The sequence below is a fragment of the Mauremys mutica genome, chromosome 23 (assembly GCF_020497125.1).
Source record: "Mauremys mutica isolate MM-2020 ecotype Southern chromosome 23, ASM2049712v1, whole genome shotgun sequence".
Taxonomy (NCBI): domain Eukaryota; kingdom Metazoa; phylum Chordata; order Testudines; family Geoemydidae; genus Mauremys; species Mauremys mutica.
This window is the reverse complement of record NC_059094.1, coordinates 333,987-356,004: the sequence shown is the minus strand read 5'-3', so window position 1 is coordinate 356,004 and position 22,018 is coordinate 333,987. Positions and strand designations below refer to the sequence as shown.

Below are 22,018 nucleotides of genomic sequence, written 5' to 3'. Positions count from 1 at the left end.
AGGTCCCACTGAGATTTGAACTCAGATTGTAGGATTCAGAGTCCTGAGTGCTGCCCATTACACCATGGGACCAGCTCATGCTGTCTTCTCTGCACACCAGTGACCCTCATGGGGCCGGCTTGAGTAAGGGACTGTTGGCCCCTTAAAACTTAGTGGGGTTTTTGGTTGGCTAGTTCCCAGTCCCAATAGAAGGGTGAAGGGCCAATGGGAAATCAGGCCCCTGAGACTGACAGTCCCCAGGGGCAATGGGGAGAGGCCAAAGCTCCAAGTTAGCCGCACTGACAGGCCAGGCAGTGTAATGAGGGAGTCACCAGGCCAGGGGGTCCCATCCTCCGTGGGAGCTGGAACTGCCTGGGCCAGAGTGGGGCAGAGCTAAGGAGAGAGCAGGAGCCCGAGAAGAGCCGGGGAGCAGAGCTGTGCAGGTGTAGTGCCAGAAACTGCTCCCTGTAGGACTTTGCTACCTGCAGCAGTTACTGAGACCTGAGGTTGTTCTTATTTGCTGACTTGTCCTAATTGGCTAAAACTTGACAGTGGTGGGGGATGGAAGCATAAACGCTTCGTCCTCCAAGCGACCCTGCCTGGTGTCCATCTGTATCTATTACCTCTTAACACCGGATTGTAAAAAATAGAGTGAGGTCATTTAAACATCATTTATTTTGCAGCTTCATTTACTGTGCTAACAATGTAGCATCCTGACACTGATACTTCTGCCCATGTGACCTGTGGGTTGGATTCATTTTAGTGGGACGTGGGACATGTGGAGGATAATTTAAACTCTTAATTTCCTTACAGTTTCCCTGCAATATACGTCTCTGCTGGTGCAATTTCTGACCATTGCACGTCTATTGTATTTATTACAATAGCCCAAGTAAGTCACACAAGTGACATAGTCTAGGGGCTTGGCTACACTTGCAAGTTAGAGCGCATTAAAGCAGCCCCGGGTGCCCTAACGCCTGAGGTGTCCACACTGGCAAGGCACATGGAGCACCTGGGCTCTGTAGGTGGAGCGCTCCTGGTAATCCACCTCCATGAGAAGTATAAAGCTCGCTGAGCCCTGCTGAAATACCTGGGCATCAGTGTGGATGATGTGTTGCATCACTGCACTGTGTTTGGCCTCAGGAAATGTCCCATAATCCCCTGAAGTCAAGTGCCCACTCTGGTCATTGTTTTGAAATCGGCTGCAGGCATGCGGATATCCCCTTTCAAAGCTCCGTTTCTGACAGCCGGCTGCTTATCTGCTCCGGGACAAAGCAACCATTAGTGTGGAATGCTGCTGCTGCTGTGAGTGTGTATGAGGGGAGGTGGGGGTCTGCTGCTGTCTGAACACACAAGACAGCATGCTGACACACTCTCAGCCCCCCAAACACACTGTCGTTCCCCCCATGTACACACAACACACTCCCTGTCACACTCCACCCCCGCCCCCCATTTGAAAAGCACATTGCAGCCACTTGAACACTGGGATAGCTACCACAGTGCACTGCTCTCTGTGGCATTGCCAGAGCTGCTAATGTGGCCACTCCAGTGCGCTTGCAGCTGTCAGTGTGAACACACGGCAGCGGTTTCCCTGCTGTGGTTTAACTCCCAGTGCTCTACCTCTGCAAGTGTAGCCAAGCCCTAAATTTGCCCGACCAACCAAACTCAGTAACTGCCCTTCACCACCATGTGCAGTGAGTAGGGACACAGTGAAGCACACACCACATTTGCTGGCTCAGCCTTGTGCATGGTGGGGTGGCCACCTCCCCGTTGATGAGTCCTGGTCCCACCATCTCCGTGGAGCTCCAGTCTGCCCTGCTGCCATCCCTGTCTGTGTTGTCTTCTCTAGCAGTTGACTACAAGGTGAGCACTGGCCATGTAGCCGTGTTGTCTCGAAGGGCGAAAGCAGGAGGAATGGTGCCTTCATAGCCCACCCAATATTCCATAACATAGTTAAGGAAAATATTTCCCAATGAACTCTCAGTAAAAGGTCAGAAGCAGCCAGTGTCCGCATCAGTCTAAGAGCATTGGTATTTTCTTGAAATTTGTCAGACCAACCTATCTAACACCTAACACACATTTGAAGTTCTTCTTTTCACACTGTTGCTTGTTCTCAGGTTCTGCTTTGTCTCCAGACAGATCCATTCTCTTTCAGGAGAGCCTTGCTCTTTCTGTCTGTTTCACTCACTGAGGTGTCGGAGTAAACACTCCCCTTCCTTCTATTCTCAGACAAACACTAGTATTAAGTGTTTGCTACTGATGGGTCTAGAAAGGATTTGTCAAGTGGAAGATGCCATTTCTGGGGGATTGCTCCCAAGATCCAGTACTTTGGGTTCAAACGTCTCCCAGCTTCCTTGGGGAAAATAACACCAAGGCTTTGTTGCAATATACAAGAAGGAAGGAGTTTTTCCACCCCAGATGGGGCTTGAACCCACAAACTCTGGCTTAAAAAGCCAATGCCTTATCTATTAGGCCACTGGGGCCCTGAAGAACAGTAAAAAGAGAGACGGAAATTCCCTCTCAGGATTGCACATTCCTCACATTCACTCAGAAGCCAAATACCCATTTAATGGCCTTACAGAAACGTCTGCATCCCCTGGCAGCGAGGCAGCTGGGCAGGTGGCTGACAGAGCTGAGCACCACCTTTCTGCCAGCCACCTTTAGAGAAGAACCCCACCCTAGAGTCACCCCTCCCTCCTTCAGCACCTCCACGGCTGTGGCTCTGAGTGGCAGTAGGATGATTAGGGGGTGAATCCGGGGCTGGAAGGGGGGTAAGGTCGGCCTGTAAGGAGGAACCAGGTGGGGCAGACCCAGCGGGAGGCTGTGGGCTGCTGGTTGGTTGTTGGGATCTGAGCTCTAGATCAAAGCTGCACAGTGACCTGACCCCAGGGTTACAGGGCCGACACAGTGACCCCCTTACTGGCCTCGGTGACCCCCAAACCCTTGTTACTAAGGGCATTGAGGACTCTCTGTCCCTTAATAACTTCTGGGAGCTCCCAGCAGGCTGCAGGCGTCAGCCGCCTCCTGCCTCACAGGTTAGACTCTTGGTGCTGTGCCAGCCGCCCCCTCACTTGCAGGCCCAGTGTGAGACGCAGGAGGCGCGGTGCTGGCAGAAGAGGGTTTTGATTAATCGAGCTCTGTGTTATGGGCACAGGACGCTTCCACTCAGTAGCACAGCTGGGGGGGAGCAGGGGGAGCAGCTAAGGGCGTCAGGTTCCTCCGGTGGGGGTGTGGAGCAGCCGTTCGTTTTCCTGTTCGCACTCCTCTGCGGTGTGAAAATCGGGGAGGGGAGGCAGAAGCCCCACTTCCCTCCCGAAATGACGCCCAGTGGGGGAAGCCAGGACAACAGGGGGTGGTGGCAAGTGGTGGCAAGACTGTCCCCGTGCCACTGGCCCCCAGTCCCCTTCCACCACCAGGTCAACCCGGGCACTGAGGCAGGAACGGGGTGAGGCAGCAAGTCAAGCTGAGCAAGGCAGGCAAAAGCGAGTCTTGTCTTCATGGGCCGCTCACAATGACGTCCTTTTTGTGTGCCACGGCTGCAAAAATATCTCAGGCAGAGAAGCAACAGGCCAAAACGTTACCACGCAGCTGCCAAAGTAGCTCAGTTGGGAGAGCGTTAGACTGAAGATCTAAAGGTCCCTGGTTCAATCCCAGGCTTTGGTAGGCCGTTTCATCCCTCTTTGCACAGTGGTGGCTTGTTTTCTGGGAGCACAGTGGTCCCTGCACCCAAGGTGAGTCCCTGAGCTTGGGCTCTGCAATAGGAAAAGATATTGTGGGCTTCTGCCCCTAATTGGCTGCCCTGACATTTAACAATGAGGGACAGGAGCTGTCTCTCCTAAGTGAGTTATTGGTGGACCCAATATGGCAGGAAGAGAGTGCTAGAGGGGGTGCCAGGCAGTGACAGGCAGGTATAGAGGATGAAAACTCTTCTGTGCAGCTGAGGGAGGGCAGTACCAGGGAAGGGGCATGTGTGAAAGTGGCCATATGGAAGGGATTTGCGGGCCCAGGAGGAGGCACTTGATGTTCAGTGTCTTGGAGCAGCTGGACTTGGCCATGGTGGGTGTTCAGGAAATGCACATTAACGACTCTAGGGTAGCTTGATGGGCAGAGGGTGATTGGGGGAAGGGCCCATCTCTCTGGTCCTCCAGGCCAGGGAAGAATGATGGGGTTGGAGTCTAGTTCTTCACATTCATGGTGCGAGTACAGAAGGTGGTGGAGCTCCGACCAGGAAGGGCATTACTGCTGGCTTTGTGCTCCATGGCACTGGTTACTGCTAGTGTGTATGGTCCCCAATTAAGGCATGAAAGGAAAGTTCTATGAAGGAACTGGCTCCCTTCTTCTAGACCACACGGTGTTCGGTGTCGGGGGGGATTTCAATTGTTGCACCGGCCTGAGGACTGCTGGTCCTGTTTTTCCAACTGTCAGAAGAAACTCTTCTACGATGAGCACTACCTGGTGCAGGTCTATAGCGAGGTCAGCTTAGAGAACGTGTTTCTGCACAGTGGAACCAGTGGAGGGTGGGCAGTAACCTCCTATTCCCCTGACCCGAGCTCACACCAGCCGCAGAGGGGATACACCTTTCTGCGGGGACAGGCCAGGAGTCGCACTGACCGGATTTACGTGAAGGAGAGCACGTCGACAGCCCAGTGCAGGGTGGAGCCAATGGACTGTTCGGATCACGCAGCTCTCACCGTGTGCTCAATGTGGGCAATTCCCTGACCCAGGGCAGAGGACATTGGAAGCTGAACATCCAGAGCTTGCAAGATAAAGGAGCAGGGGGGCGAGGCCTGGTAGTGTTGGCAGAACGGGAAAGCATCAGAGGGTTCTGTGGTTACCAGGGGGATTGGTGGGAGTCGGTGAGGGAGGAGTTGGCGGCTTTGTTCCTGCGGCTGGGGAAACACCACAACATTAAAGAAACCAACAGTGCAAAGTCCTGCAGTGTCACCTGTGGGATTTCCACAAGACCATCCAGGCAGGGGAGCCAGTCAGCGTGTGACTGTACGATCGGATCAAGCGACAGGTGCCTGAGTTCCAGGAGATGAGGCTGCAGCTGGCCGATATGAGCGGGAGCATCGAGTGAAGGGAGGAGGCGGCCTCCCCTGACATTTTTGCAGCCTGCAGGGAACGGAGACAAAGCAGGGGGATGCGGGGACTCAGGGCAGGACCCACGGATCCGGTAGTGCAGGACCACAGTCACTGGAGGAGGAGAGAGAGTCCCGCAAGAGGAAGCTGATGGTGGGAAGCAATAAGTGCAGAGTGCAAACCAGCCAAGAGTCACAGGGGTCTAGAAAATGAAATAGCAGCAGGTCCCATGGTGTAATGGGCAGCACTCAGGACTTTGAATCCTGGAATCTGAGTTCAAATCTCAGTGGGACCTTGTAGCAATACGTTGCTTTGCTACAAAGCCCTGGAGCTCAATGTGTTTGGCTACTTTCTCTCAGGATGAACTAGAGTGAGGTTTTTCCCTCCTGCTGGGTGACTGATGCCCACTGGAGATAGGTCTTTGGTCCAGCTGGTTCAATGGGCTGGCGGCTATAGGGTGGGGTCCTAGAACTTAACAGTCTGGCTAGAGATTCCTGTGGGTTGACCGGATGGTTGTTTCTCGCTGCTTCACCTGATGCCCACAACTTTGGTCCCTGCAGCTGCCACACTCTTCCTCTTGGCCACATGGCATTTAAAGGAAGCAGGGCCAGGGCCAGGCTTCACAGTCAGGGCTAGGCAGGAGGGAGGCAGAGTCCCAGGCGGGAGCCCAACACACCTCTCCTCCTCTGGGCACCTGGGGTGTTGTTTCCCCCTGTCCAGGCACCCCTGGGGCCCTGCACTTCACACAGCTCTCCCTGATTTCAGCTGTTAGTGAGGGAGCCTCACTGCTAGCGCAGACTGGGCAGTTTCTTGCATGAGAGACACTGTCCCAAAGCAGGACTAATGCTTAGAGCTGGTTACCAGTGATTTCAGCTCTGTTGGTCTGCAGCAAGACTCTACATTGAGTCTGAACCAGCTCTATTATTACACAGGGAAGAACAAAAGGGTGAAATGGGGCCTGGAACCCTTAAGAAGAATCCACCCCACCGAGTACAACACTTGTCGCTACCTGCTCTCAGCCCCACTGAGAATGTTTTGGGGTCACTCCTTGGCTTTATCAGCCTAGGGGTGTCTCAGAGAACTTTAATTAATAGATGCTCCAGTGGCGCAATTGGTTAGCGCACAGTACTTATAGGGCAGTGCTGAGGAGCTATGCTGAAGGTTGTGAGTTCAAACCTCACCTGGAGCACTGGTTTTCATTAACCAAGTAGCATCACCCCCTTATTTGGCCCTGTGGAATGTAGAATTCCAGCCCTGGGACACTGAGGAGGGGAGGAGTCAGAAATGCCCCCTTCACTTATTACCTCCTCTCCAGAGCACAGGTCAGAAGCTACAATCCTTTCTCCCCCAATGCACCCCAATCCCCAGCCCAGGGCCTGCACCCTAGACCTCCTCTCCCCACCCAAACTCCCTCCCAGAGCCTTAGGCAGGTGGGGGGTGGAGTTTTGGGGGGCGGGTTCTGGGCAGTATGAGTGACATTATTGGCCCACTGGGAGGACTGGAGGACTGGCCCTGGCCCTAAGGGAAATTGAGGTTGAGACCCTGCTTTAAGGGATTGGAGCAACGCTGGAGAGACTGGCTGGCAGGGAGCTGGGGAGCTGTGTGTGCTCCAAGGAGAGTTGTGCTCTAGTGACACAGAGCGGGGGTGGGGAGTTTGTAAACTGTGGTGTTTGTACAGAGAGAAAGTTTACTAACCCCCAGGTTAAAAACTGGTCCTGCTCTGAGCTATACATGACACTCTTTGTTGAGTGTATAGCTCAGAGGGTGACTGTTTCCCTACAGGGTAATATGTTCCTAGTTCCAATCCAGTGATTCCCTTAAAAAGCTTTTTCAAATGAAAATTGATTTCCAGACCCATCTCCAGTATGTTCAGGAGTTCGCTGAAGGCAGGGAGGGGGGTTGAAATGAATTTAAACACTCAGCATTTTCCTGTGCAAATGAATAAAGACCTAGCAGAGCTGTCCAGCAGCTGAAATCAGTTCCAGTCCTCGGCGTCTCTAAGAGGGACACTGGGTAGCTGAGGCATGTGGGACACCTCTGTGGTGAGGACAGGTGAAAAAATGCTGGATTCAATGAAAGCTGAGCCCATAGGAGGGGAAGGTGAACGGTGGCACCACACAGGGTCATAACACTCAGACACAGGGCTTCACTGTCACTGCCCCTGTGTTTTCCATCATTTCTGTCCTAAGGAACACACCCTCCCCCTCCCCCCCACACTGTCACACAGAACCTTCTCCCCTTGAGCCCCATCCCACCCCTCCCCCTCTCCCTCTCCCCCACACACGCCATGGGACACAGCCTCTCGGTGACTCACCCCGATGGGGGCTTGTCTCTGCATCTCCCCAGCAGTGGAGCAGGGAGCCGAAAGGGCCATAGGAGACCAATGGAGCTAGGCAGGGATAGAAAATACTTCCCTTCTCTTCCCAAGAGTCCCGTTAATCTCCCCCATGGGACGTTCCAGGTGGGCTCAAAGCACCAACCTTCCCCTGAGCAACGGAAGGGGGAACCAGCTCTATCACATGGAAGGAGACTCCCCACCTCTGCTGCTGCCATCCTGCAGCCTTTAATATGGATTTGTTTTAGCTAATGCAACCTCCCCCTTCCGCTAATCCATCCATGAAACATGGAGACAAGTTCCTGAAAACAGGGCCCAGTGGTGCAATGGGTTAGTGCCCAGTAGTGACAGAGCAGTGTGGCGTGAAGTCATACTGAGGTTGTGAGTTCAAACCTCACCTACAGCACTAGTTTCCTTTAAGCAAATGGCTTCTGCCAATCATTTTGCCTGCAGAAAATACAATGGCAGCTCAGAAGACACCAAGGTCGCCTTGCTTTAGAGAGAGCAGGGCAGATTCCACAGATCTCCCAGGCTCTGCTCTCCACCAGCCGCCTGTGTCAGGAGGGGTCAGGCAGAGCCCAGAGCACTGCCCCTGACTCCCCCTCAGTCTTTGCTCCCCAAACCACCTGTGTGCTCACCCTCTGCGCTGTGAGACTCAAACCCTGCCTGGCTTTCTGTATGTTGGGGTTTTTTTGTTGTCTGTCGTGTTGATGTGCATGTGGGTCCTGTGTGATTTTTGTGGATGCCTTGCATAGTTTTGTGTGGGTGTGGGTGTGGGTGTGACTTTTGCATGCAGATTGTTTTTTGCTAAGTATTCTTTTGGTATGTGGCGTTTGTGCTTTCCTGTTGTGGGCTTTTGCTGTACTTTTTGGTGTCAATTTGTTCTATGTTTTGTGTGGCTTTCCCTTATGTGCCTATGGCTCTGTGTGCTGTGTGGATTTGGTTTTTGTTTATGTCTGTGTGGGCCTGTGCAGTCTGTGATGTTCTCTTTCTCTCTATTTGTCTCTCTGTTTGTATCTTCATGTGTAAATTCACTGGAACTTTTCAAACTCTCCACAGCTTTGCCAATTTTCACCAGGAATTTTACTCATTAACAAATTCTCACTTGTTCCCTACCAGTTGGTGACCATTGCCCCAGGGGCCTGTCAGTCTCAGGGTCCTGATTTCCCATTGACCCTTCCCCCTTCTATTGGGACTGGGAACTAGCCAACCAAAAAAACCCCACTCAGTTTTAGTAAAGGGCCAACAGTCCCTTACACAAGCTGGCCCTGTGAGGGAGGGAGAGCTCAGTGGTTTGAGTATTGGCGGGCTAAACCCAGGTTTGTGAGCTCAGTCCTCAAGAGGGTCATTTAGGGATCTAGGATAAAAATCTGTCTGTGGATTGGCCCTGCTTTGAGCAGAGGGTTGGACTAGATACCTCCTGAGGTCCCTTCTAACCCTGGTATTCTATGATAGGGTCACCAATGTTCAGAGAAACTAGCACAAGCTGGTCCCATGGTGTAAGGGTTGGCATGCTGAAATCTGAGTTCAAATCTCAGTGGGACCTTCTGGTAAATCCCTGGAGATCCAAGTGCTTTCCTATCTCTAGCTGTCTAAGAATGAGTTGTTTACCTTGTGCTGAGTGACTCATACCCACTGGAACCAGGTCTTTGGTTAGAATGGGGTCTAGAAGTGGCTACGGTTTGACTGGGTGTTCAGGATTTCTGATACCCACACAACTGGCCCTTGTGCTTTCTACCACACTTTTCCTCTTGCCCACATGGCGCTTGAAGAAAGGAGTGTCAGGGCCAGGTTTCATAGTCAGGGCTAGGCAGGAGGGAGGAAGAGTCCCAGGCTGGAGCCCAGCACCTCTCCTCCTCTGGGCACCTAGGACAGAGGTGGCTGGTGCTGACAGCTCCAAGGGAAGGCTTAAAAGCCACAGAGCAACCAAGGGGAGGGCAAGAGGAGGGGAGAACCATGCCTATGTGTGGCCAGCAGACAGCCACAGAGACACCCAGCCAGGCTGCTTCCTGCTCCCTGGCATGCCAAACCCCCACTGAAAACCACCCACAGCCAGCTGCTGATGCTTTTTAGCCAACATCAGAAGATGGTAGGAAAGCAGGGCCAGCCCCCCTGGTGGGGCCTCTGACCGTTCCCAGTCAAGGTGCTCACTTTGGCAGTGGGGCAGGAGATTTTACCCCAAGAGGCTTTTCCCCAGCTGGCGAGAAGCAGAGAAACACCCAGGCTCCCAAGGTGCTATGTAGCAAGTACCCTCCAGCACAGGGACAGGCGCACACTTGGAAGAGGGAAACTGCTCCACACTCTAGCCCGGGCAGCTGCCCATTTTCTTTGGCAAGTCAGGAAGGGCAAAGGCGAGACTGGAAGCACCTGGGGCTCATGCCCCAGCCTTTGTGACGCCCAACCCCCAACTCCTTCCCGGGGCTCTAGCTGAAGCCAGAGCATTGGCCTGAGCGGCCAAGAAGAGGTTCCAGCCCTGAAGGGAGCAGGACTTTCAGCACAAAGGTAAAATTGCACAAGCACAACCACCAAGGGACTCGAACCCTCAATCCCCTGATCAGAAGACAGATGCCTTATCCATTAGGCAACAGGAACAAAACTTTTCCAAGCACTTATTTGGAAAAGGCAGACACAGTGTTTCTCAGGTCCTCTATTGAATGGGGCCGAGACTTTCTGGGCACAAGAAGTCGAGTCCCCAGCGAGATGTGAGACAATTCTCTGCAGCCAGGTGCAGGACTTTGGCAGGGAGGCTCAGGCATGAGGGATTGGGGTGCAGTGGACAGACCAGCTGTCTAGGTGCTTAGATTTGGTCTCACTGAGGAGAAGGAGGAATCCTGCTGACAGGCAGTGGCTGTGGAGAAAAAGTGGGATCTCCAGGCTGCTCAGGTCTCCTTCTTCCAGCTCCTCATCTGGCTGAGCTGCTCCACCGGCCTGGACAAGTCCGCTGCATGCACAGCAAATAGCCCAAGAGCCATTGCTGCCCAAGCCTGTGCTGGGTGGTGAGCGTCTGTCTTCCCTGTCCCATCCGCGCTAGAACAGACCACTAGATTGAGAGAGACAGTCAACAACGATTAAGGCTCAGATTATATAAAGGGGGTCACAGAATCTGTGACTGTCAGAGATCTCAGTGACATTTTCCACCTCAGCCCTGGGGCAGCAAGACTGGAGCTGTCGGCCGGTGGGGGCCCCACAGCTCTCAGCCACCAGTGGAGGAAGGGGCTCCCACAGGGCCATGCCACCACGGATGGACCCCACAGCTCCCAGCTACTGTGGGTGGATCCCAGAGCTCCCAGCCACGGGGTGTTGTGCCGATCGGGTGTCTGCACTAAGTTTGGCATCAATATGGGGATCCCTGGGAAGCTTGGGGTCCCCAGGTTGCCTAAGGAGGGGTGAACCGGCCCAGGTCAGAAACGGAGCAGGTCAAATCTCCCGTGCCGATCAGTAGTGGGATCGCGCCTGTGAGTAGCCCCTGCAGCTTAGCCTGGGCAAGACAGTGAGACACAGTCTCTTTTTAGACACCCCCCCACCCCGCAGAGACTGTATGGGGGGATGGGAGCACCCATTGTGGGGACCCTGAACTGTTGGGAGGGAGGCACCATGTACCAGGGATACCGAAATGCGGAACAGGGACACCCACACACCAGGTGTCTTGCAGCAAGAGCTGCGGTCTTGATTTACAAGCTGCAAGTGATGGGGAATTTACCACCTCCCTTGCGGAGCTTGTTTCACTAGATAATTAGCCTCACGGTTAAAAATGGTTATTTCCACTTGGCATTTTCTGACATCGACTACAAGCCCAGGGGGTCTTGTTCAGTGTTTGTCTGGTGAATTAAAGAACACTTTAAATCACATATTCCCCCCTCTGGGAATTTGTAAAATGTATTTAAAACAGTGATTAAATCGCCTCTTAACCTCCAGGCAATGAAATCAATTGAGCTTCTTCAATCTCTCGCTGTAGACAGAAGAGAACAATGCACATTTTCCTTGTTTTTAAAGGCAAAAATCCTGATCTTTCCAAGGGGATCTTCTGCTTCAACTGTCAGTTTGGGGAAGAATTTGGCTTCCTGGGTTATAATCTGCCCGCTCGGTTATAACCTGCAGTCTGAAGGGTCAAATTTACATGAGGCCATTAGTGCTGCCCCCGTCTGGCCAGAGAGGGGTGCTCACAAGCAGAGTTGAAAGCTGGAGCTGAGAGGGACCTGGCAGGACACGCGGGGCACGAAGCCTCTGACGTGGGATCCTCGCTGTGCAGTAGGAGGCTGCGGGCAGCTGATTGTCAGGGCTCAGGGCAGCACCCTGCCATGCTGAGCCGGTGTCTGTGCTAAGCTCGGCATCAATCAGGTGATTCTGGGAAGTTCGGGGTCCCCGGGCTCCCACAGGAGGGTGAAGCAGGTCACCCCTGGAGCAGGTTAAAGCTGCAGGGTGACAGTGGGGTTGCTGCCCCTGTGAACAGCTGCTGTAGCACCGCCTGGGCAGGACAGGGAGAGCCAGTTATACCCCCTCCCCCAGCCTGTATTGGGGGATGGGAGCACTCACACCCTGGGGACCCACCCACCAGAGATCTACTGAGGGGGAGAGTGGCACCCACACACCCAGGATCTTGTAGGGGGGGCAGAGTTACCTGGACACCTGGGCTCCTGGACGGGGGATGGGGGGCACCAAAACATCTGGGATCTTACATGAGAGGAGAGAGGAGCCTGCACCCAGACATGAGACAGGGGCGGGGGAAGCAGGAGCATTTCCCAGTTCCAGGCTGTCCCTGTCTGGCCAAGGCACAGAGCTCACAAGCAGAGTTTAAAGCTCCAGCTGCCAAGCAGTAAAAGCAGCCGGGCCCTGTGGCTGGTGCCTGTGATCCCAGCACCTGGGGAGGGTGAGGCTGGTGGATCACTTGAGCTCAGGAGTTCTTGGCTGCAGGGGGCTGTGCCGATCGGGTGTCCGCACTAAGTTCAGCATCAATATGGTGATCCTGGGGAAGCTTGGGGTCTCCAGGTTGCTTAAGGAGGGGTGAACTGGCCCAGGTCAGAAATGGAGCAGGTCAAAACTCCTGTGCTGATCAGTAGTGGGATTGCACCTGTGAATAGCCCCTGCAGTGTAGCCTGGGCAAGACAGTGAAACACAGTCTCTTTTTACACAGACACCCCCTGCAGAGCCTGGAGGGGGGGATGGGAGCACCCATACGCTGGGGATTCACACGGATCTTGAAAAGGGGAACAGACACACCCACAGATCCCGGATGGGGGTAGGCAGGGGAAACCACACACTGGAGCTAGTTCATGGGGTGGGGGACAGACACCCACCAGAGATCCTGGATGGGAGCACCCACATGATGGGGATCTTGAACTGGGAGGAGGGAAGCACCATGTACCAGAGGTTCTGAAGGGGGAACAGGGACACCCACACACCAGGTGTCTTGCAGCAAGAGCTGCGGTCTTGATTTACACAGGGCAGTGATGGGGAATTAACCATGTCCCTTGCGGAGCTTGTTCCACTAGATGATTAGCCTCATTGTCAACACTACGAGTTTATATCGAATTTAGCAGTGTTAAATCGCATTAACCTTGCACCCGTCCACACAACGAAGCCCTTTATATCCATATAAAGGGCTCTTAATACCGGTATCTGTACTCCTCCCCGATGAAGGGAGTAGCGCTGAAATCGGTATTGCCATGTCGGATTAGGGTTAGTGTGGCCGCAATTCGATGGTATTGGCATCCGGGCGCTATCCCACAGTGCACCATTGTGACCGCTCTGGACAGCAATCTGAACTCGGATGCACTGGCCAGGTTGACAGGAAAAGCCCCGCGAGCTTTTGAATTTCCTGTTTGCCCAGCGTGGAGCGCTGATCAGCACAGGTGACCATGCAGTCCCAGAATCCAAAAAGACCTCCAGCATGGACCATAGGGGAGATACTGAAGCTGATCTCTGTATGGGGAGCTGAATCTGTTCTATCAGAACTCCGTTCCAAAAGACAAAATGCCAAAGCATTTGAAAAAATCTCCAAGGCCATGATAGGCAGAGGCCACAACAGGGACTCAATACAGTGCTGAAACTTAAGAAGCTGAGACAAGCGTACCAGAAAGCCAAAGAATGAAATGGATGCTCACGGAGGGAGGGGCGACTGACGTCTGTAGCTATCCCACAGTTCCCGCACTCTCCGAAAACAATTTGAATTCTTGGCTGAGTTCCCAAAGCCTGAAGGGTCAAAAACATTGTTGCGGGTGGTTCAGGGTTTATGTCGCCCCCCTCCCCCCGTGAAAGCAAAGGGAAAAAAATCATTTCTCGCCTTTTTTCAATGTCACCGTATGTCTACTGGATTCTGCTGTCAGACGCGGTGCTGCAGCGCTACACAGCAGCATCCCCTTCTCTTCCCTTGCGGACGGCAGACGGTACAGTAGGACTGGTATCTGTCCTCGCCGTCCTGTGAGTGCTCCTGGCTGGCCTTGGTGATGTCACCCAAGGGCGCCTGGGCAAAAATGGGAATGACTCCCAGGTCATTCTCTTCTTTAAGCTTTGTCTAATGGAGATTCAGTCCTGCCTGCAATATCATAGCAGCTGGAGGCTGCCCTCCCCTCCCCCCTTTGAGCTCTACTTGCAGAGGCAATAAAGTCAGTGTTGTTTCAAATTCCTGCATTCTTTATTACTTCATCACACAAATGGGGGGATAACTACCACGGTAACCCAGGAGGGGTGGGGGAGGAGGGAAGCAGTGGATGGGGTTGTTGCAGGGGCACCCCCTAGAATGGCATGCAGCCCATCATTTCTGCCAGATGTCGGGGGCTCTGACCTGGAGCGGCCGTTTGCTTCTCTGGTTCTTTTGTAGGCTTGCCTGATAGTCTAGACAGGACTGACTCTCCCTTTAGACAAAACTTAAAGAAGGAAATGACCTGGGGAGTCATTCCCATTTTCGTCCATGTGCCCCCAGCCAACCTCACCAAGGCCAGCCAGGAGAACCCATGACAGCAGCAAATGGTACAGTATAACTGGCAACTGTCAACTTGCAAAAGGCAAGATGCTGCTGCTGTGTAGCGCTGCAGTACTGCGTCTGTCAGCACCATCCAGTAGACATACGGTGACAGTGAAAAAAGGCTGAACAAGCTCCATGGTTGCTTTGGCGTCTGCCCGGTCAATCCAGGGAAAAGGGCACGAAATGATTGTCTGCCGTTTCTTTCATGGAGGGAGGATTGAGTGACGACATTTACCCAGAATCACCCACGACACTGTTTTTGCCCCATCAGGCACTGGGATCTCAACCCAGAATTCCAATGGGCGGGGGAGACTGTGGGAACTACGGGATAGCTATGGGATAGCTACCCACAGTGCAACGCTCCGGAAATCGACACTAGCCTCAGTACATGGACGCACACCTCCGAATTAATGTGCTTAGTGGGGCCGCGTGCACTCGACTTTATACAATCTTTCCAAAAAACAGTTTATGTAAAATTGGAATAATCCCGTAGTGTAGACATACCCTGTGATTAATAACTTTGGTGGCTAATTGAAAGGCTGATGGTTCAAACCCAGGTGAAGATGGAGGTTGTTTTTTTTTTAGTGATGAGAATCCAGTACATTTTAACAGGCAGAAAAGCGCCTCAATGCGGGTCTAGCCTCATTGGGAAGCATAAGGGACACTTTTGCTAAATGCATTGGTGGTATAGTGGTGCGCATAGCTGCCTTTTAAGCAGTTGATTGGGGTTTGATTCCCAGCCAACGCAGGGATGTGATGTTTTCTCTGCTGGGAATTGGTTTAATTTCAGTCACATTGTATCAGTTTACCAAGGGAATGAGAGAATCAATGTGCTGCAGGTCATTAAACACCCAGTGGAGGAAGAAAGGGGTGGGACTATACAATGAGCTGTTGGAGTCATCCTGGTATTACAATGTTTTTTTTATTTATTTAAAAAAAATTCTTTACTTCCCTCTCCCTTTTAGACTCAGAGCCTTTAAGGTCAGAAGGGACCAGTGTGATCATCTAGTCCGACCTGCTGCACCTTGCAGGCCAAAAGACCCCACCCACCCACTCCTGTAATAGACCCGGGAGGGGAGGCAGCTCTGTGTTCTGCCCCTACCCCAGGCAGCACATGGAGGCCCTCTGCTCCCCTCCCCCAATGGGTGTGCAGAGATGTGCCAGCAGCACTAAGGTGGCTCCCTGCCCACTCTGCCTCCATCCCTCCGTGCCGCTCCCAGAAGTGCTTGGCATGTCCCAGCATCCCCTGGGGTGGGGGGAGTGTCTCCATTCACTGCCCCTGCCCCAAGTACCAACTCCGCAGCCCCCATTGGCCAGGAACTGCAGCCAATGGGAGCTCTGGGCGGTTTCCTGCCCACCCTCGCTCCATGTGGCACGCCACTCCCGGAAGTGGCTGGCACATCCCTGCGGCCCCTGGGGTGGGGGGCTGGGGTCTCCACATGCTGCCCCCGCCCCAAGAGCCAACTCTGAGAACTGTGGCAATGGGAGCTGCAGGGGTGGAATCTGTGGGCAGCCATGCTCAGAGACGCCCCCTGCCCTCCCACTTAGGGGCTGCTGCCAGAAGGGGGTGCGGGTTGCTTTCAGGAGATGCCCGAGGTAAATGCTGCACCCCTCACCCTCTCCTGCACCCCCAACCCAGACCCCACACCTGCACCCAAACTCTCTCCAAGACCCTGCCCCCCACACACCCTACTGCAGCACAACCCCCGACTGAGCTCAGACCCTGCACCCAAACTCTCTCCTAGAGCCCAATCCCTCTCCCTCCCACACCCAAACTCCCCCTCCCCCAGAGCCTTACACAGCTGTGGGGTGGGGCAGGACTTGGTCCCATTCTGGGAACGACCAAAAATTATACAAACCTGCCGCCCCGTCCAGCCCAACCTTCTGCTGACGCACCTCAGCCCACACCCCTGCAGGGTTTGAAGCTTCCATTGCTTAAATTCCAGGACACTGAGGGATTTCAGCTCCCCTTTGCCCAGAGGGAACCTTCACCCCACTCCCAGCCAGGTTCTTCTCCATGGGATCACTGTAGGGGGGCTGGGTCCCACTGGGTCTTTTCTCTCTCTGTGACAGGCCAGGGTGCAATAACTGGGGCATCTGAGCACCCAGGACCTTCTGTGGGGCTGCCATTCCCCTTCCCCTTCTGTGATCTCATCAGTCATTGACTCCAGCCTTTTTTCTGTCCATCGTCAGCACAATCCCAAGCCGGCTGCACTTGCCTCAGAAAGACAAAGAGTCCTGTGGCACCTTACAGACTAACAGGCATATTGGAACATAAGCTTTCTTGGGTGAATCCCCACTTTGTCAGATGAATGTCATGGAAATTTCCAGGGGCAGGTATAAATATGCAGGCAAGAATCAGTCTAGAGATAAGGAGGTTAGTTCAATCAGGGAGGATGAGGCCCTCTTCTAGCAGCTGAGGTGCGAACACCAATGGAGGAGAAATTGCTTTTGTAGTTGGCTAGCCAGGCACAGAATTCCCACTCCATTCATCTGACGAAGTGGGGATTCACCCACGAAAGCTTATGCTCCTGTACGTCTGTTAGTCTATAAGGTGCCACAGGACTCTTTGTTGCTTTTTACAGATCCAGACTAACACAGCTGCCCCTGTGATACTCAAAAAGACAGTGTCCCCTGGTGGGTGTAAATCACTGACCTCTCTCCTCTCTGAGCACTGACTGCCCCTGTGTTTCCTTGCCTCTCAGTTTGTGCAGATGGGACCTTTCCCTCCAGTGCTGGAGGATTCACCCTTCTCATCTACCCTTGTCCCAAGCAGCACAGCGGGTGGGAATCTTACACGTACTGAGGTGACTTAGGAGCAGAAACCGCCCCAGACCTTCCATGCAATTGGCACTTGCCCCTCACTGAGCAGGATTAAAACTCCTGCAGGGAGACTGCTGGGCCACATCCCCTCTGGGCATGAGCAAAGTAGCAGGGTGAAAAGAAGAACCTGGAGATGCTGGGGATTGAACCCAGGACCTCAAACATGCAAAGCATGCGCTCTACCACTGAGCTACATCCCCAGCTGAACTGCAAGCTGCACTCAGAGCTGTCCTATTTCCAGAGCATCCAGTGGCCTAAGAGCAGCATGGGGGACACATTCCCTGCTCTGAGGGCCAAACCTGCTGTCCTGGAGGTTGCTGGTTCTTAGGGTCACTGAGAACTGATAGAACTCCACTCATCTGGGATTTAACAAATTGTCTTCCATGGAGCAGGGCCACTTCCAGTGTTTTTGCCACCCCAAGTGGAAAAAAAAATTAAAAAGCTGCAATCAATGGCAGCTCTACCTCTGCCGCTTTTGGCCACAAGTCCTTCCCTCTGAGAGGGACGAATTGCTGCTGAAGCCTCCCCTTTCCATTGGCCGCCCCAGGCACCTGCTTGCTGGGCTGGTGCCTGGAGCCAGCCCTGCCATGGAGACACTGGGAAGATGGGGGGAATCAGGAAAACACCACGGATTCGTTTATGTTGTAAGTGAAGAATAACAAAAGCAGCTATGGTTTAAAGTCACTTTTCCCTGACTGGGAATTGAACACAGGCCTTGGCAGTGAAAGTGTTAAATCCTAACCACTAGACCACCAGGGACAGGCAGTTGCTGTTTTTTTTCTCACTTATGTTACACTTTCTTAGGCTACTTTCTATCCAATTTCTGAAGTTGCTCCATTGTCCATTCCCTGAGGGGCTAAGAGCAGAGAGTGCAGGAATCCCTGTACTCAGGGTCACAACCTGAGCCTAACTCAAGCTACTGAAACAAGCACAAATCATGCTTCCTCCAGCAGGATCACAGAGCCACACAAAGAAAACCCAGCAGGAACAATCCTCCTCTGCCTTCATTTACCCAATTGCAACCCTCTCAGCAGCCAACTCTTGCGGGAAGGACACTGAGCTAATAGGAGCTCTGGCACAGAGACCAAGGGAGGGGTGTTGCACCCCCTCAGTGAGAGCTGATCACATTCTGACTCTGGAGGAGGAGGGAAAAGCGATGGCCACATGATGGGGCCAGTATGTACCACAACATGGTTCTTTTATGTGGGATGACTCTGAACATTGACTGATCTCCACTCCCTTGGATTTGAAGAGATGTTTAGTTGGGCACTTAGGAGGCTGAAGCAATTTTATGGATGGTGACACTAGGATTGAAGGGTTATTTAATGTTGTAGAAATTGTTAAAAACACTTAGTTTAAACTGGAACTGCCTGTTATTAAAGGCTGGTTTCCCCACGTCAGTTCCATAAGCTCTGCTAGAAACACCCTGGGTTCTCTCATGCCTTGGTGGGAACTGTAGGGAATCATCCCCTGCTGCCCTTGGCTCCAAGCTGGTTTTTCTAGGGAGGGGACGTGGAATTGATTTGTTTGCTGTTGAGAAGGGAGCCGGACCAGTTCTCAGGGAACGAGAACTCCCAGCATCTTCCCAGCCCAGCCCAGGCTGCTGCCTTGTCCCAGCCTCTGTTCCCCTGGTGGCCCTGCGTGTTTGACTCTAGAGCAGGCCGGGAGCAGCAGCTGAGGCAGAGGACAGCCTGGGCCGGGCAGATAAGAAGGAGTTTAGCCAGCAAAAAAGGTAAAATGGCAGTGGAGTATTACCTTGGACTCGACAGCATTTCTCCATTGGTCTGTCTGCTTTGGGGCAAGCACAATAACACGTCCTGCTGCTTTCGTTATTTCAAATGGCAGCTTAGGATTTTCATTCTCACACACGGTGCACAAAGCAGGACTCAACCTTTGCCGTAAACTAAATGAGCTGCCCACAGATTCTGGCAGCCACAATGAGCATTTGGGTGAGAGCTCAGACCTGCCCCTGTCCCAGAGGGAGGAGGTCATCTGTGTGGGGACTGGCCCACTGACCTACCCGCTCCTAACTCCCAAACGTTCAGTAACTCTATTATCAGTGCCTGTGAGTGTTATTTAAACCATAAGAAAAACCACACTGGGTTAGACCAAAGGCCCATCTAGCTCTGAGTCTTGTCTTCTGACAGTAGCCAAGAGCAGGTGTCCCAACAACCAGTCAACAAGGCACCACTGGGAGTTGAACCCAGGATCTCCTGTTTACAAAACAGATGCTTTAGCCAGCTAAGCCATGGTGCCTGTGGGTGGCTAAAACACAGTGTCTGCCCACACCTGACTCCCTGCCATCGCCACCAGGGCCTGACAAGCTTTGCTTGTGTTTGGATTCTGCAAAGCAGAGGAGCAGGTGAGGTTTTCCTTGCAAGCTCTGTGTGTGTGTGTGTGTGTGTGTGTGTGTGTGTGTGTGTGTGTGTGTGTGTGTGTGTGTGTGTGTGTGTGTGTGTGTGTGTGTGTGTGTGTGTGTGTGTGTGTGTGTGTGTGTGTGTGAGAGAGAGAGAGAGAGAGAGAGAGAGAGAGAGAGAGAGAGAGAGAGAGACTGACTCTTTGGCCAGGTCTGCACTACAAAGTTGTTTCAGCAGAATTATATTGCTCAGGTGTGTGAAAAACACAAAACTCTCTCTCGGTCGGCAGCTTGTGGCTGGTGCACACACTGCAATACCACGTCTGGCGACAAAACTGCCCTGTTTTACTGACAAAATAAAACGACTTCAATGAGAGGTCTAGAGCTTTTTGCAGCAAACTTAAAGTAACAGAGTAGACGCTGCTGTTCATTATACCACCATAAATGGCCTTCCCCAGTATCCCACAATGCCCGCCGTGAACTCACCTGCCCTGCACTCCTGCTACAGAGCGATGGGCCCCTCCCCTTTCATCGCTCTGGGAAGTTCTGACAGCTGAGCCTGCTGCTCTGCTCCGGCAGCCAGGAGCAAATCACTGCCGTGGATGCTGCTCTCTCCCGCCCTGCGAACACAGAGCAGGGTGGTGGGAACTTCCTTACAAAGCGGGGAGGGGCACCGGCATCTGAAAGTGACACCCCCATGACACCCCTTCCCTCAAGGAGGCTCTTACCGTCTAAATAGGGACGTCTGTTTTCTAGTAAAATCACTAAAAGGGAAGGAGAAAACTCAAAAGAGGCTCCTCCTGGCGCTCACGTCCGTGAACCCGAATACTCTCTCAGTCCTCAAAGAGAGACCTGGAGAAGGAGACTTGCTGAAGCAAAGCCACAGGGGTCTCTGAGGTTTCCCTGGCCCCTCGCCCCTGTCCTGCCTGGCTGATGTCAGCATCTCTCTGTGAGGTCACCACCTCCCCACCACCTTTGACCAATAGCCTGAGGTCCTGCAAAAGGCCTTTGTGATGTCACTGCCACACCCCTCCCTTGCTGTGCTAATGTCCTGCCCCTGGCCAGGCACTGTGGAGGTTTGAGCTACTCCCTGTGGATCACCCCACTCAAGAAGCATTCATTCTAGGAAGCAAGCCAGCTAGACAGGAAAACATCAGACGCTGCTCCCAATGCTACACTCAGTTTTTTCAGAAATTAGTCGACTTTATGGCCAGAAGAGACCATTAGAGCATCTAATCTGACCCCCTGCATATCACAGGCCTCCTGTATGACACAAGAGCTACTTTTGGGGCAAACACATCCCAGAAAGGCATCTAGTCTTCATTAAATGATATCAAGAGATGGTGAATCCACCTCTTTCCTTGGTAGCTTGTTCCTGTGGTGAAACATCCTCGCTGTTGAATTTTTGTGTCTTAGTTGTAATATGAATTTTTCTCTTTTCACCTTCCAGCCATTGGGTCTTGTTATGTCTTTCTCCTGCTAAATTCAAGAGCCCTTTAATAGCCAATCTTTTCTCTCCATTAAGGCCCTTCAACACTTCAATGAAGTCACCTTTCAATCTTCTTTTGATATGCTAAACAGGTTGAGGTCTTTCAATAGCTCCCTAGAAGACATTTTTCTCCAGCCCTCAGAACATTTGGTGGGTCTTTGCTGCCCCAGCTCCAGTTTCACAACATCTTTTTCAAATGAGGACACCAAAACTGGAGGCAGTATTCCAGTATCAGTCTCACTGATGGCGTGTCACCTCCTGTGACGTTATTGACATAATCTGTAACTGTATAGATCACCGTTGCAACCACTGTTCTATATTTGCAGCCAATATTGTAGAAAGGTTGTTGTGTAAGGGGTCTATGGAGAGGCTCTGATTGGCTGATTATAATGATGCTATCTCTATATGTGTATCATTTTTGTAGTTGACGTTATGAATATTGGCTCTATGCTGCCCGTATTTCAAACTTGTGCTCTGCTTCTGGGGAACACCCCAGCCATACAAGTTGGTGTCAGTTCTGCCTAGCCTGCTTGATGGCCCATTAAGGACCATCAGCTACACAATTGACCCACTGAGAGAAGGCAAATACCGCTGGAGGGACTTTGCTACAAACTGAAGCTCTACAAAGGACTGAATGACCCATCCCAGCTATGGATGTACTCCAGAGACTTGATTTGGACCTGCAGATTTTGCTGCGGAAGCTGTGCGGCTCTGTTCATGATGGCCAAGAGATGGCGGGGAATTGTTGCCTTCTGTAGCTTCCACGGGAGCCCAGCACAGACAATCTGGAGAAAGTGTTGGAAGCTGTGAGGCTCTGTTCACGATGACCGAGAAATGGCGCGAAATGATTAGATGAAAATGTAGATAGAAAGAGGAGAGGACATTTGAAGTGGATTCAACATACCAGGAGACAGTTGGTGCACTGTGCTGCACCATATGCTGGCAACATGGCGTCTGCCGTAGCTTTCACGGAGGGAGGAGTGAGTGACGGCACAC

General features: G+C 52.6%; 6 non-coding genes across 6 annotated transcripts; 3 read left to right on the top strand and 3 right to left on the bottom strand.

Annotated features, from left to right (window-relative positions):
- Positions 1-72, bottom strand: TRNAQ-CUG. Its single transcript has one exon. It is a non-coding gene; the product is annotated as a tRNA-Gln (tRNA).
- A 3,494-nt stretch (positions 73-3,566) lies between these two features.
- Positions 3,567-3,639, top strand: TRNAF-GAA. The gene has a single exon. It is a non-coding gene; the product is annotated as a tRNA-Phe (tRNA).
- A 1,642-nt stretch (positions 3,640-5,281) lies between these two features.
- On the top strand, positions 5,282-5,353 carry TRNAQ-UUG. Its single transcript has one exon. It is a non-coding gene; the product is annotated as a tRNA-Gln (tRNA).
- An 801-nt stretch (positions 5,354-6,154) lies between these two features.
- Positions 6,155-6,247, top strand: TRNAI-UAU. The gene is given in 2 exon segments: positions 6,155-6,192; positions 6,211-6,247. It is a non-coding gene; the product is annotated as a tRNA-Ile (tRNA).
- Positions 6,248-17,305: 11,058 nt separating this feature from the next.
- TRNAA-UGC lies at positions 17,306-17,377 on the bottom strand. Its single transcript has one exon. It is a non-coding gene; the product is annotated as a tRNA-Ala (tRNA).
- A 1,982-nt stretch (positions 17,378-19,359) lies between these two features.
- Positions 19,360-19,433, bottom strand: TRNAT-UGU. The gene has a single exon. It is a non-coding gene; the product is annotated as a tRNA-Thr (tRNA).
- Between the last annotated feature and the right edge of the window lie 2,585 nt (positions 19,434-22,018).